Genomic DNA, 12213 nt, shown 5'->3' on the forward strand with positions numbered 1-12213 from the left:
CTTAAACAGACTGGAGACAAATCGAATCCTGCAGCAAAGAGAAAGCCCAGGACCGCGGATCTCCCTGAAGTAGAGAGATCACAATACTGACTCATTGCTCTTCATTTCTGGAGGAGTGAGGACGAAGTTTAAAATAAAGTTTGTAAGCTTCCGTAAACACAAAATCCTCGCCTCTTCCTATGGAAAACCTGTCTGGGAGAGCAACCTTGGGCTCATGTTGGCCCGGCCTACCAGCAGAGACACCAACATCAGCGATCTGCAGCTGCTGTTGCTACTGCTCAAAATCATATCGGAGGTTATTCACCCCCAGAGATAGACAGCGTAGCTGCTCTGTAAGCCCTGCAACCGGATCCATACCAAGGTAGAAAAGAAAAAAGCCACACCCGCAAAAAAAACACAAATAAAACCACGTTTCAGTTTTTTCCCCCTAAATTTGCACGACAGGTCACGCACAGTGTAGGAAAGACTAAGTACAACACAAAGGGGTAAGGGGAAGGGAACTCAACACTAGGGAACTACTAGGCAGATCTACAACTAAAGAAAGCTGGGCTAGACAAACAAGAGGAACACTTATCTTGAGTAGACTCTGAGCGGTAACACAGACATCCTCCAAACACCAAAGCGGAAGATAGTTGACTGCTATAACTCAATACCTCAACAGGGGGAAATGGAAATATCACCATCGATTCCCAGCAGCAGGCTGGGAGTCTATAAACACCCAGGTCCAGGTGTGTCTATTAGAGATGGAGAAAAGTTGTCACTGGGTCAAAGAGTCAGGAGGGTTAAGAAGGTGTCTGCAAAGCTAATGCAGAGACTTTCTGCAGCTAGATGCAGCGCAACTGTCTGCAGCTTCTGACACACCCGTGACAGTTGGCCAATCCCAACAATATAATAAGATACACCCTATAATACATTTTAAGAAAGCACAGTCTATGTTTGCATTGTCTAATGGCCCCCATACACATTAGAATAAAATCTCTAAACCCGCTGATATTGGCCTCCAGACTAATATGCATGTCATGTGGGCCTCACCCAGCAGAATATTAAGAGTGAGAATGACTGGCATGTTGAAATTTTAATGGACTGTCCTTTTGTTCTGCTGAAAAGATAAACCCCTGCCAGAGTCTGGCAGCAGCTCTCTTAGGCTACTTTCATACATCAGGTTTTTGCCGTCAGGCACAATCTGGCGAGTTAAATAAAAACGGATCCAGCAAAAGTTGCCGCCGGATCCGTTTTTTTCTCATAGACTTGTATTAGCACCGGATTGCGATGGATGGCCTCACGTTTCATCCGTTTTTTTCCAGCATCCATCGAAAATTAGTTTTCCGGCAGCCGGAGAAAACGTTCATAGGAACGTTTTTTCTGTCCCGGGAAAAAACGCCCAGCAACTAATGCGTCGTAAAACTGATGAAACGTGAGGTGAAATGATGAATCCGGCCACCAAATCCTTTTTTTAAGCATTTTTCCATTCAAATCATGCTTTTTCCATTCTGGTCTCTCTCTCTCTCTCTCTCTCTCTCTTTCCCCAGAACAGGAAATCCAGACTCTATCCCCAGTTAATTAAAAATAAAAAACAGATCCAGCAAAAAACTGATCCGTTGCATCAGTTATTCACAATTTGCGACTGATCTGTTTTTTTCAAATTTGCCGGATAGTGCCTGACGGCAAAAACCTAATGTGTGAAAGTAGCCTTATAACTAAAACAAGAGCCCTCAGCCAATCCGAGTGTTTCTGTGTATGGTTGAGTCAGGAGGGAGAGCTGCAGTCTGAAACATTGTTGCCCAACTGCTATTTATTGTATATGGGGGCCTTAACAATTAGACACTATTGATAAATGTTCCAGAACTGATTCTGCTGCATAAGGAAAATTTACTGACCTGTATATTTCATATTGTAGTTCGCAACATACTATGTACCCATATACATATGTGAAACCATGTGGATGCACACACCTTTGTGTCTTCTGCTATGTAGAAAATTCAAGACTGTTGTTAGTAAAGAGTCATACTGTATGTACTGACTGCTGAATATACAGATTAGTTATTTTATGTGTTATACAATGCCAAAGTATTCCACAGCATGGTACAGACATTATAATTACTCATCAGTCCTGTTTCAATGGGACAACAATGAGATGTAAGGAGGTGAAGCACAAGAAGAGTCTGGGGGCGGTTACCTTCTCGGCTCTGTGCCTGGAACCATTGAGCTGTGCTGCAGTTTCCCCAAGGGGCAGACTTAGAGCCTAGGACAGGAAGGAAGTGGGCAGAGAGCGGGAAAGGCACGCACGCAGGGGACAGAGCAGCGTGAGCAGCGGTCAGAGCAGGGTGCAGCTGCGCTCCGGGAGAGAGAGAGCTCCCGGTCTGAGGACAAATAGAGGGAGACTGCCCAGAAAGACTGCATCTTGTGAGTACATGAAAGTGGACTCTGCTGTGACTGGAGAGGGGCGCTTTGAGACCCGTGTAGAGACATTGGCCCGTGCAGAGACTTCGACCCCCTGGTCCCCGCAGTATCAGTACAGAGACTGTGATTCCTGGTACAGAGACTTAACAGTGCAGAGCCCCTGATTCCTGGTACAGAGACTTAACAGTGCAGAGCCCCTGATTCCTGGCTGTGCTGTAAAAGCTAAAGACTCAGAGCCTGTGCATATCACATTAACTCCCGAAACCCCAGGCTGCGGGCTCCTAGAGACTACTCAGCCCACGGACAACAGAGGGACGACAAGTGCCGCTGTTTCTCGGCGCCTACGTTGGAGAAGACGACCCTTCAAGCAAGTCCTCATCAGACTGATAAGTGTTCTTTTCTCAAGAAATCCTGCTTAATTCTGTTATATTGTTTGACGCCCATATTTTTGCACTGTTTTATTGCTAGTTATTTTCCATTGCTTCCTCCCTGCGAGGAGAACCTGATTCCTGTTATAAAACCCCTCAACTGTTGGTCTGTCTGTTCCGTGGTGACATACTCAGTACCTGCATACTACTACAGAGACATGGAAACACACACACTGGGGAGAACAAAAGGAAAAACAATTACTTTTCACTATGTTTTTGAAATGTAGAAAGAAACTGTTAACCACTGATGAAACCCAGAGACACATGACACACAAAATATTGTCCTTGGATGAACTCTAACCTGAGACTGCGGTGATGCAAGGCAGCAGTTATGTTTTTGGGTTGTGGATAAGACGTGATAAGACATTTTAGCAAAAAATATGCATGATTATCTGGATTGTACAATTGGTTTACAGATGTAACACATGGATACTTCTGTGACTTAAAACATTATCTATGTACTTTTAATGGTAACCTCAGCTAAACAGATCTGTAAATGTCACTCATTCTTCAAGGTCCGTTAAAGTTACCACCAAGAGAACTGAGAAACAATGGACAGGAAGTGGACAATATTATCTGAGTATATTCACCAAACTACAGTAACTGAAACCAATTTTTGGTTTTGGGTGGAGATCGACTTTAATTGTTTTACTGTACACACAATAACTATTACTGGATGACTTACAGTATTCATAAGCATTTTCAGAAACACAGTATTTCCAGCTAAAAAGTCAATACCAGTAACAGTACTAACTTAAAATATAAATATCAGTCATTTTTTTCTGCTTTCTCCTATTGTCACATTAAATGGTTCTTTTGTCAGTTCATTTACAGAATGTAAATAGCACACATTAAAACAATGAACATTTGTGCAGAGTAGTAATGGAAAGTAATAAATTGTGCTCGTCGTGTTTTCATAAAGCATATTGCCAGCTTTGTCTTGTTTGCTGGCACTCTGCTGTTTACTTTTAAAGATCAGCGCGTGCATAAGTATGCAAAGCAGTTCCTTTTAGATCCCAGATATGTAAAAACAGTTGTAATCTTGGTGTTTGGCAAAGGAACAGGAGGATTCTCAGAACTGAAAAGGGAAGAAAGTTCCAAATATGTGATCTCTGGAAAAAATAATCGTGACTCCATGAGAGTTGTAATCATATCATGCACACACTGAAAATTGCTGGAGTGTTTGAAAATTTTACAACCATATCAACAACTATTGTGATTATCTGTGAGAAAATGCACAGGAAGGTTTACCATCCAAGACACACCTGTGAAATAAGTCTTAGGATAAGTTAAAATAAGAATTTGGTGCTCTTTGATGGTGCATATTTTTGCTGTACTTCACAGACCGAATCTGCACATGCAAGAAATGCATTCTTCCATTTGTTGGATGAGATGCCTTCATTAGAAGTCTATGGGTGTGCAAAGAAAATTGGATTCCATACGAAGCCACTTTATCACATCTGATTTTTACAGATTACATTGTTGTTTAACATAGTAAAAAGTGTTCAGTCTTGTAAAGTATTGCCAATTGCTGCTGAATGAAACAGCTAATTAAAAAAAATAATAAAATTGAAACTCAGATGATTTTGTATACACTCGTGTGAACCTAGATTACCAGTCCCATAGACAGTGGGTGGAGTGTTCATGTGCAAACTCAACCTTATTCATTTCAACCAGTTTTATACCCAGTAGAAATCATACAATCATAGAATGTTAGAGTTGGAAGGGACCACCAGGGTCATCATATCGAACCCCATGCTTAATGCTGGATTCACTAAACCATCTCAGACAGCTGTCTGTCCATCCTCGGTTTGAAGACTTCCATTGAAGGAGAATTCACCACCTCTCATGGCAGCCTGTTCTACTCATTGACCACCTTCACTGTCAAAAAGTTTTTTCTTATATCTAATCTGTCTCTTCTCCCTTTCAGTTTCATTCCATTGCTTCTCGTGTTTCCATGTGCAAATGAGAATAAGGATGATCCCTCTACACTGCAACATCCCTTTAGATATTTGTAGACGGCTATTAAGTCTCCGCTTAGCCTTCTTTTTTGCAAGCTAAACATTCGCAGATCCTTTAACCTTTCTTTGTAGGACATACTTTGCAGTCCACTCACCTTCCTAGTAGCTCTTCTCTGAACTTGCTCCTGTTTTTCAATGTCTTTTTAAAATGCAGTGCCCAGAACTGGACACAGTATTCTAGATGAGGCCTGACCAAGGAGAAGTAGAGGGGGATAATTGCTTCACGTGATCTAGACAGACTCGATGCTTCTCTTAATACATCCCAGAACTGTGTTTGGCTTTTTTGGTACTGCATCACACTGTTGATTCATGTGCAGTCTGTGTTAGTATATTAATGTATCCAAGTCTTTTTCGCACGTGCTGTTGTTTAGCTCTATTCATCCCATTCTATAGATGTAATTAAAATTTTTCTTGCCCAGATGTGGAATCTTACATTTTTCCCTGTTAAATACTATGCTATTAGTCGCTGCACATTGTTCAAGCTTATCTAGATCCTTTGATATAATAAATTTTGGCACTTAACTTGTGGAATGAATGAGTTTTATTGGCAGTCACTGGTAAACGTTTCGATCAATGCAGCTGACCTTCCTCAGTACACTGCAGAAATTGGGATAGCAAATAAATGCACAATCAATATTCATAAGGACAACAACCGTAAAGCTAACAATATAAAACTAATGCGACAAAATTGTGCAGAGATGGTAAGGAATGGGAAGAGGAAAACGGGAAAAGGGGGGATGGATAGGAGAGACATAAAGGGATAAGACAATTGAGAAATGAGATCGTACCTCACTGCAGTACATGAGAAGTAAGGCCGAGAGTATGTGGCTCACATCATGGATTGAAGAGGGTCCTGGAATGGATCCTAAGAAGCAGCAGTGTCATAAGATTACTAATAAGTTTTGAAAGGTATCAAGGGGTTATGTGGGGGTGAGGCGACCAACCTATAGCTTAGTATTGGTCAGGGGTAACTCAATATAATGGTCCAGTCTTTATCCTGTATAGAATGTGAGGATTGGAGTCTGTGGGTGTACATCCTACCCAAATTAATTTGTTGAGGGCAAATTGGCTTCATGTACCTATAAATGATAGGACCTAAAAGGAATAAAAGAATGTTATACAGTAAATGACATATAACGAATGAGAAATGTTAATCTATGTAGGCAAGGTGCGCATACCTACCCTATATTACCTTATGTATTGTTCGGATCTAGGTAGTGGACCAAAGTAGTATCGCCGCTATCTGTATATAAAATATGGTGCATGTCACAAAAAAAGGTGATCGCTCTAATCTAAGAGAAAGCCTAATGAGTATCTCTTACCGGTGGTGGATAGCGGTGTCGCCTGCCAGATGGGAACGCGGTGTCCGCCTCTTGTTCCAGCGTGGCAGGACGGCATGTCGGCGTGTTATTTATGGGCTCGGGGCGGGAACAAAGTCCCAGCCGTGTACCAGAAGTGCGTCACCGGAAATGACGTCACGCCTAGTCCGTACAACTGTATACGTTCCAGGAGAGACAGGAAGTGCCATGGCGTTGCGTTCCACCGCTGTATACCATTATAATCATTTAATAAATTTAATAGTATGATAAAGGATAAGAAATGGGGTAGGGATGGTGATCCAGGAGGAAGGAGGATCAGGAGGTGAACAATTTTGTGACGTCAATTCAATATAGGTGACTCTGTGAAGACAAAATAGCGTGTCAATATATATCCATATGTATACACAGCACTAATACATGTCACATAAACTAAATAGTGTATCCTCATGTATGAACAAAGAAAAATCCATTATTGATTAACCTATATATTACAATAAATAGGTCCACGTGGTACAATATAATAGATCTTATCATATGTCAAAATATCAAAGAAAAGAAAAAAGATCATATTCCCTGTTAAGACCCTAAGGGGATAGGGTCTCTAATTCATGTATCCAGAATGCCCTTCTTTTGAGGGTCTGGATACGGTTACCTCCCCGTCTGGGTAGCGGGATCTGCTCAATTACCGCAATGCATGGACCGGACCGTCATGAGGAGCGGGAAAGGCCTGGGCTGGATCCGGGGGCCGACAGAAGGTGAGTATATAATGATTTTTTTATTTTTTTATTATTTTTAACATTAGGTCTTTTTACTATTGATGCTGCATAGGCGGCATAACGTTAACGCTGCCATTAACCCTGTGTGAGCGCTGACTGGAGGGGAGCATGGAGCGGGCACTGACGGCAGGGGAGTAGGGAGCGGCTATTTCGCGGCCGCACTGTGCCCTTCGCTGATTGGTTGTGGCCGTTTGACCGCAACCAATCAGCTACTTGGGATTTCTGTGACAGACAGACAGAAAGACAGACAGAAAGACAGACTGAAAGGCAGAAGTGACCCTTAGACAATTATATATATAGATGTATGCGCACCTTCCCTACGTAGATTAACATTTCTCATTCGTTATATTACATTTATAACATTCCTTTATTCCTTTTAGGTCCTATCATTCATAGGTACATGAAGCCAATTTGCCCTCAACAAATTAATTTGGGTAGGATGTACACCCACATGATATGTTATTCATTATACATATGGCCTTTTTACCTTACCTACTTTTTCATGTTTTCATATTTTTTTCTTACCATAGACACCAATCCTCACATTCTATAGAGGATCAAGACTGGACCATTATATTGAGTTACCCCTGACCAATGCTAAGCTATAGGTTGGTCCCCTCACCCCCACATAACCTCTTGATACCTTTCAAAACTTACTAGTAATATTAGTAATCTTATGACGGTGCTACTTCTTAGGATCCATTCTAGGACCCTCTTCAATCCATGATGTGAGCCACATACTCTCGGCCTTACTTCTCATGTACTGCAGTGAGGTACGTCTTATCCCTTTATGTCTCTCCTATCCATCCCCCCTTTTCCCATTTTCGTCTTCCCATTCCTTACCATCTCTGCACAATTTTGTCTCATTAGTTTCATATTGTTAGCTTTACAGTCGTTGTCCTTATGAACATTGATTATACATTTACTTGCTATCCCAATTTCTGCAGTGTACTGAGGAAGGTCAGCTCTATTGACCGAAACTTTTAGCAGTGACTGCCAATTTAATCTCATTCATTCCACAAGTTAAGTGCCAAAATTTATTATATCATTACTCTGGTGTGGGAACCTTCTTTTGAGCACCACTACAACTGTGCCACAATATACGTTTCTATATCTAGATCCTTTGGACTGATTGAAATTCGAGTTCATCTACACCAAAATGACTGTAAAGCTTATAATTACTTGGAAAATACATGTGTAGGAGAGAGCAAGGGAACCCTGCTCACCTTAGGACTTTACACTCTACAGGAGAGAGGACCTCACTGAAGACATCAGCTTACACTTTACAGAAAAGATAGAGAGAGAGGACCCCACTGTCTATTAGAGCTTACACTTTATTATCTCTCTACAGAAGAGACAGACTTACCCATTGACTTTAGAAGTGGAAAACAACTCTACTGTACAAAATGTACTCCACTGAGAACATGATGGGGAGGCCCGCGCGGCAACGCAAAATGACACTAGCACGCTCTGATGCTTCAGCTGTGTGGGAAATAGTGTCAGGCACTTTTTGTGTGAACTGTGAATGAAATTTCAAAATGTTTGAATTTGCTTGAAATCGTGGATTTCAGGAAATTCGGCTCAAATGCAATCCTCCTCGTATCAATTCACTCATCTTTAATCCCCATCAATCGGCAACTTTTTGTCTATATTGTGTATAGGTGATAACTTGATTTGATGGGCAAAATAATTTAAATTACAAAATTCTGGACGTCTGTAGCCACGAACTGAGGAAACGTACTGCATACTGTTTGTTTATGAGAGCAATGTCTAAATGTACGAAGTATAATTCTAATCTCTTCTATCAATGCAGCTTACTTGGAGCTCTGCATCAGTAATAATATCCAAGTGACATATAGAGATATATTAAAAAAATAGTTCTTCCCAGGTTTTGAACCTCTTTCAATTAACAAATAAAATGTTGTACAGAAGGGAACATTACCTTTAGGTTAATTATGCTTGAATGATGGCTAGCATTTTATTTCCTGCTTGCTTGTAAACATTATGAAGTGTGTTTGCCCAGAGAAAACTAATCGCAGAAAACTGTTCACTTACATGATTATGTTACTGAAATAGGACCACATGTGACAGATGTAGCATTATGATGTGAAGTTGACAACGGAACAACGTGAGAGATAATAGTAACGATCTGTCGAAATGATACATAAAGTCTTTGATAACAATTGAACCTCCTTGTGTGTTTGAAAAAGTCACCAGACTTTATTTTAAATTCAGAAATCCATTAGATATCCTAAAAACGGCTCATGCCATGTTAACTACTATTTTGTGACAGCGCACGTATTATCGACAGGCTTTATGCTGCCATATGGTGCTTTCATAATGCATAAGCACTTTCCTTCAGCCAATTACCACGAGCTGTAGCTTGGGCTGATCTATTATCTCACGATACAGTCTTACTCTGCAACTTGCTGGATTACAGCCAACCCTTTAAGACTGCAGCCACCATGGCGATAAACCCATTGCCACAGGTCTCAGCGATTTTCTGAACTCCTATGGAAGTAAATGGAGATATGCATGCAGTGTATCTAACAGATATTTATGGCACGTCTTTTGGATTCTCCGTAAATGTCTAAAATGGGATTATCCATTTAAGTCTATTAGTAAATCTGGTGGTAGATATCATAACCAGAGTTATCATCCATCCGGTAGTATCTGCCTCTTTTCGAGACTATACTTTCTCTTAACTGAAAGGGAACCGGTCAGATAATTCATGAGGCCCAATGAGTTTCAGTCTGCCTGTGTGATTGCAGGAAAGGACATGATTCTCCGAAACACTCCAATGTTTCCGATAAAATATACTTTGAAGCACCGGGACCATAGCCAGAAATAAGACTAGTGTGGCTAACTTCCCAGCACTGATTAACAGATCTCCCTTTATGTACATATCAGAGAGAGACCTGTCAATCATCTTCAGCAGCTCTGGTCTCCGCCTTTGGTCCCATTTTGGATTTTCTAAGTATACTTGGCTGCAATAGTGCAGCCAGGCTGCGATTCATACTGACCGCTTTTTGCGGAGCATGAATTGCCTGATAGGTTCCCTTGAGTTTTGTGGAAGAATAGCCATAAACCTTAGATTACTATAAGCCAAATACTCTTTGGGCTAACATCTGCCTTGGCCATTATACAAATGTCTGGCTCGGCTAAGTCTCAAGTGAGTGGGGAGAGGAGAATAAGCCACAGCTTTTCTCACCTGACAACAAAAAATAGCATAGTTAAAATCTTGCTGCTCAAATCTTCTCTCCTGACAACTACTTGAGGGAAAATGGTCAGAAGGCCACCATTCTCTTTAGGCTACGTCCTCACGATCAGGAATAGCAACGTTTTGAAGGCGGCTTTTTTTTCGCTGAGTCCAAAACACTACGTTCTAATTGCCGCTCTTCTTTTGTCAGTATAAGTGGATTCACTACATGTACTGGCATTTAATCGGTCAAAATCCGTAGCAGCAGAAACTGACATGCCGCAGCTCGTAAACCCGAACCACGGGTGAGTTTACACAGCGTTAAATAGACTCACAGTATTCTATATCTCATACCTAACTTTTCTATGTATGTTGCAAATTTTTATTGATGTGCCACAAAAAATTATTGATTATTAAATGATTTAATGGGAATCTGTCAGTAGAATCAATTCCCCTAAGCTGTCTATATGGGCATGTAGGTCATAGGAAGCTGAATAAAACAATACCTTGATATCTGAAATCTGATATCTTATTCAAGAGAAATCCACATTTTTCTTATATTTAAATGAGCTGTTTCACGTTATGGGCCGAACACTGATCTGCATGAGACTCTGCCTCCAGAGATTATTTTAAATAAAAGGAGGAATTATCAATGTGATGTGCAATGAATGAGGTCTCTCTGCTCTCACTGCAGAGCTCTGCAGTTTCCTCTCAGCTCCAGCTTCCATCTCACAGGCAAACGGTTGCAATATTGTCGCAATACAGCAAAGCTCCTCTGAGCTTTGCTGTATTGCGACAATATTGCAACCGTGTTTGCCTGTGAGATGGAAGCCTGTGAGTTGCAAAAAATGTGTTTGTAAGGAGACAAAATTCAAATCTACAGCTGTTCTGTGTAAGATACACATCTCACACGGGTAATGCCTTTTATTAAAAATAATCTCTGGAGGCCGATTCTCATGCAGATCAGTGTAGGGCCCATAGCCTGGAACATCTCATTTACATATAAGAAAAACTTGGATTTTTCTGGAAAAAAGCATAGGCTCACAGATATTAAAGGGCCACTGTCACCCCCCTCCAGCCATTATAAACTAAAAGAGCCACCTTGTGCAGCAGTAATGCTGCATTCTAACAAGGTGGCTCTTTTAGTTTTAGGTTCAAGCATACCCCAAATAAAGCATTTTTATACTTAGCCACAATTCCTGTCTCTAGCCAGGTAGGCGGGTCCTCACTCCCCAGCTTGGCCAGCTCCTCTGCCGTCACTCACATCTTCCTGCGCTTTCGGCGCCGCCCCCTCAGCGCTGTTATCATTTCAAATCCGGCGCCTGCGCTGTGTACTGGTGTCCTGCGCAGACGCAGTAAGCTCTGGCCGTCTGATGTAATGGCTGATACCAGAGAACAAAAGACATCCACAGAACACCAGGATGGATCTGCTGCACAGCAAATAGCTGTAGGACCTGCGATGACGTCACTGCCATGTGATTGCCCTACCTATGGGATAGTACGTCATATGCACGGCTGATTGCGGCCGGGTGTCAGCTGACTAACGCAACTGACATCCGGCACAATGTGCCAGGAGCGGTCATGGACCGCTCCTGGCACATTAACCCCCGGAACACCGCGAAATAACATGATCGCAGTGTTCTGGTGGTATAGGAAAGCATTGGGCAGGGAGCGGGCTCCCTGCGTGCTTCCCAGAGACCCTCGGAGCAACGTGATGTGCTCGCGTTGCTCCAAGGGTCTCCTACCTCCTCCCTGCAGGCCCCGGATCCAAAATGGTTGCGGGGCTGCTTCCGGGTCCTGCAAGGAGGTGGCTTACCAGCGCCTGCTCAGAGCAAGCGCTAGTAAGCCTGCAGACCTGCCTGTCAGATCGCTGATCTGACACAGTGCTGTGCAAAGTGTCAGATCAGCGATCTGACACTATGACATGATGTCCCCCCCGGGGCAATGTTATAGTGTAAAAAATAAAATATCTAAATAAAGAAAATATATATATATATATTGTTCCCATAAATTTCTTTAACTAAATAAAAAAAGCAATAAAAGTACACATATTTAGTATCGCCACGTCCA

This window comes from Ranitomeya variabilis, chromosome 1 (genome assembly GCF_051348905.1).
Source record: "Ranitomeya variabilis isolate aRanVar5 chromosome 1, aRanVar5.hap1, whole genome shotgun sequence".
NCBI classification, from domain to species: Eukaryota; Metazoa; Chordata; class Amphibia; order Anura; family Dendrobatidae; genus Ranitomeya; species Ranitomeya variabilis.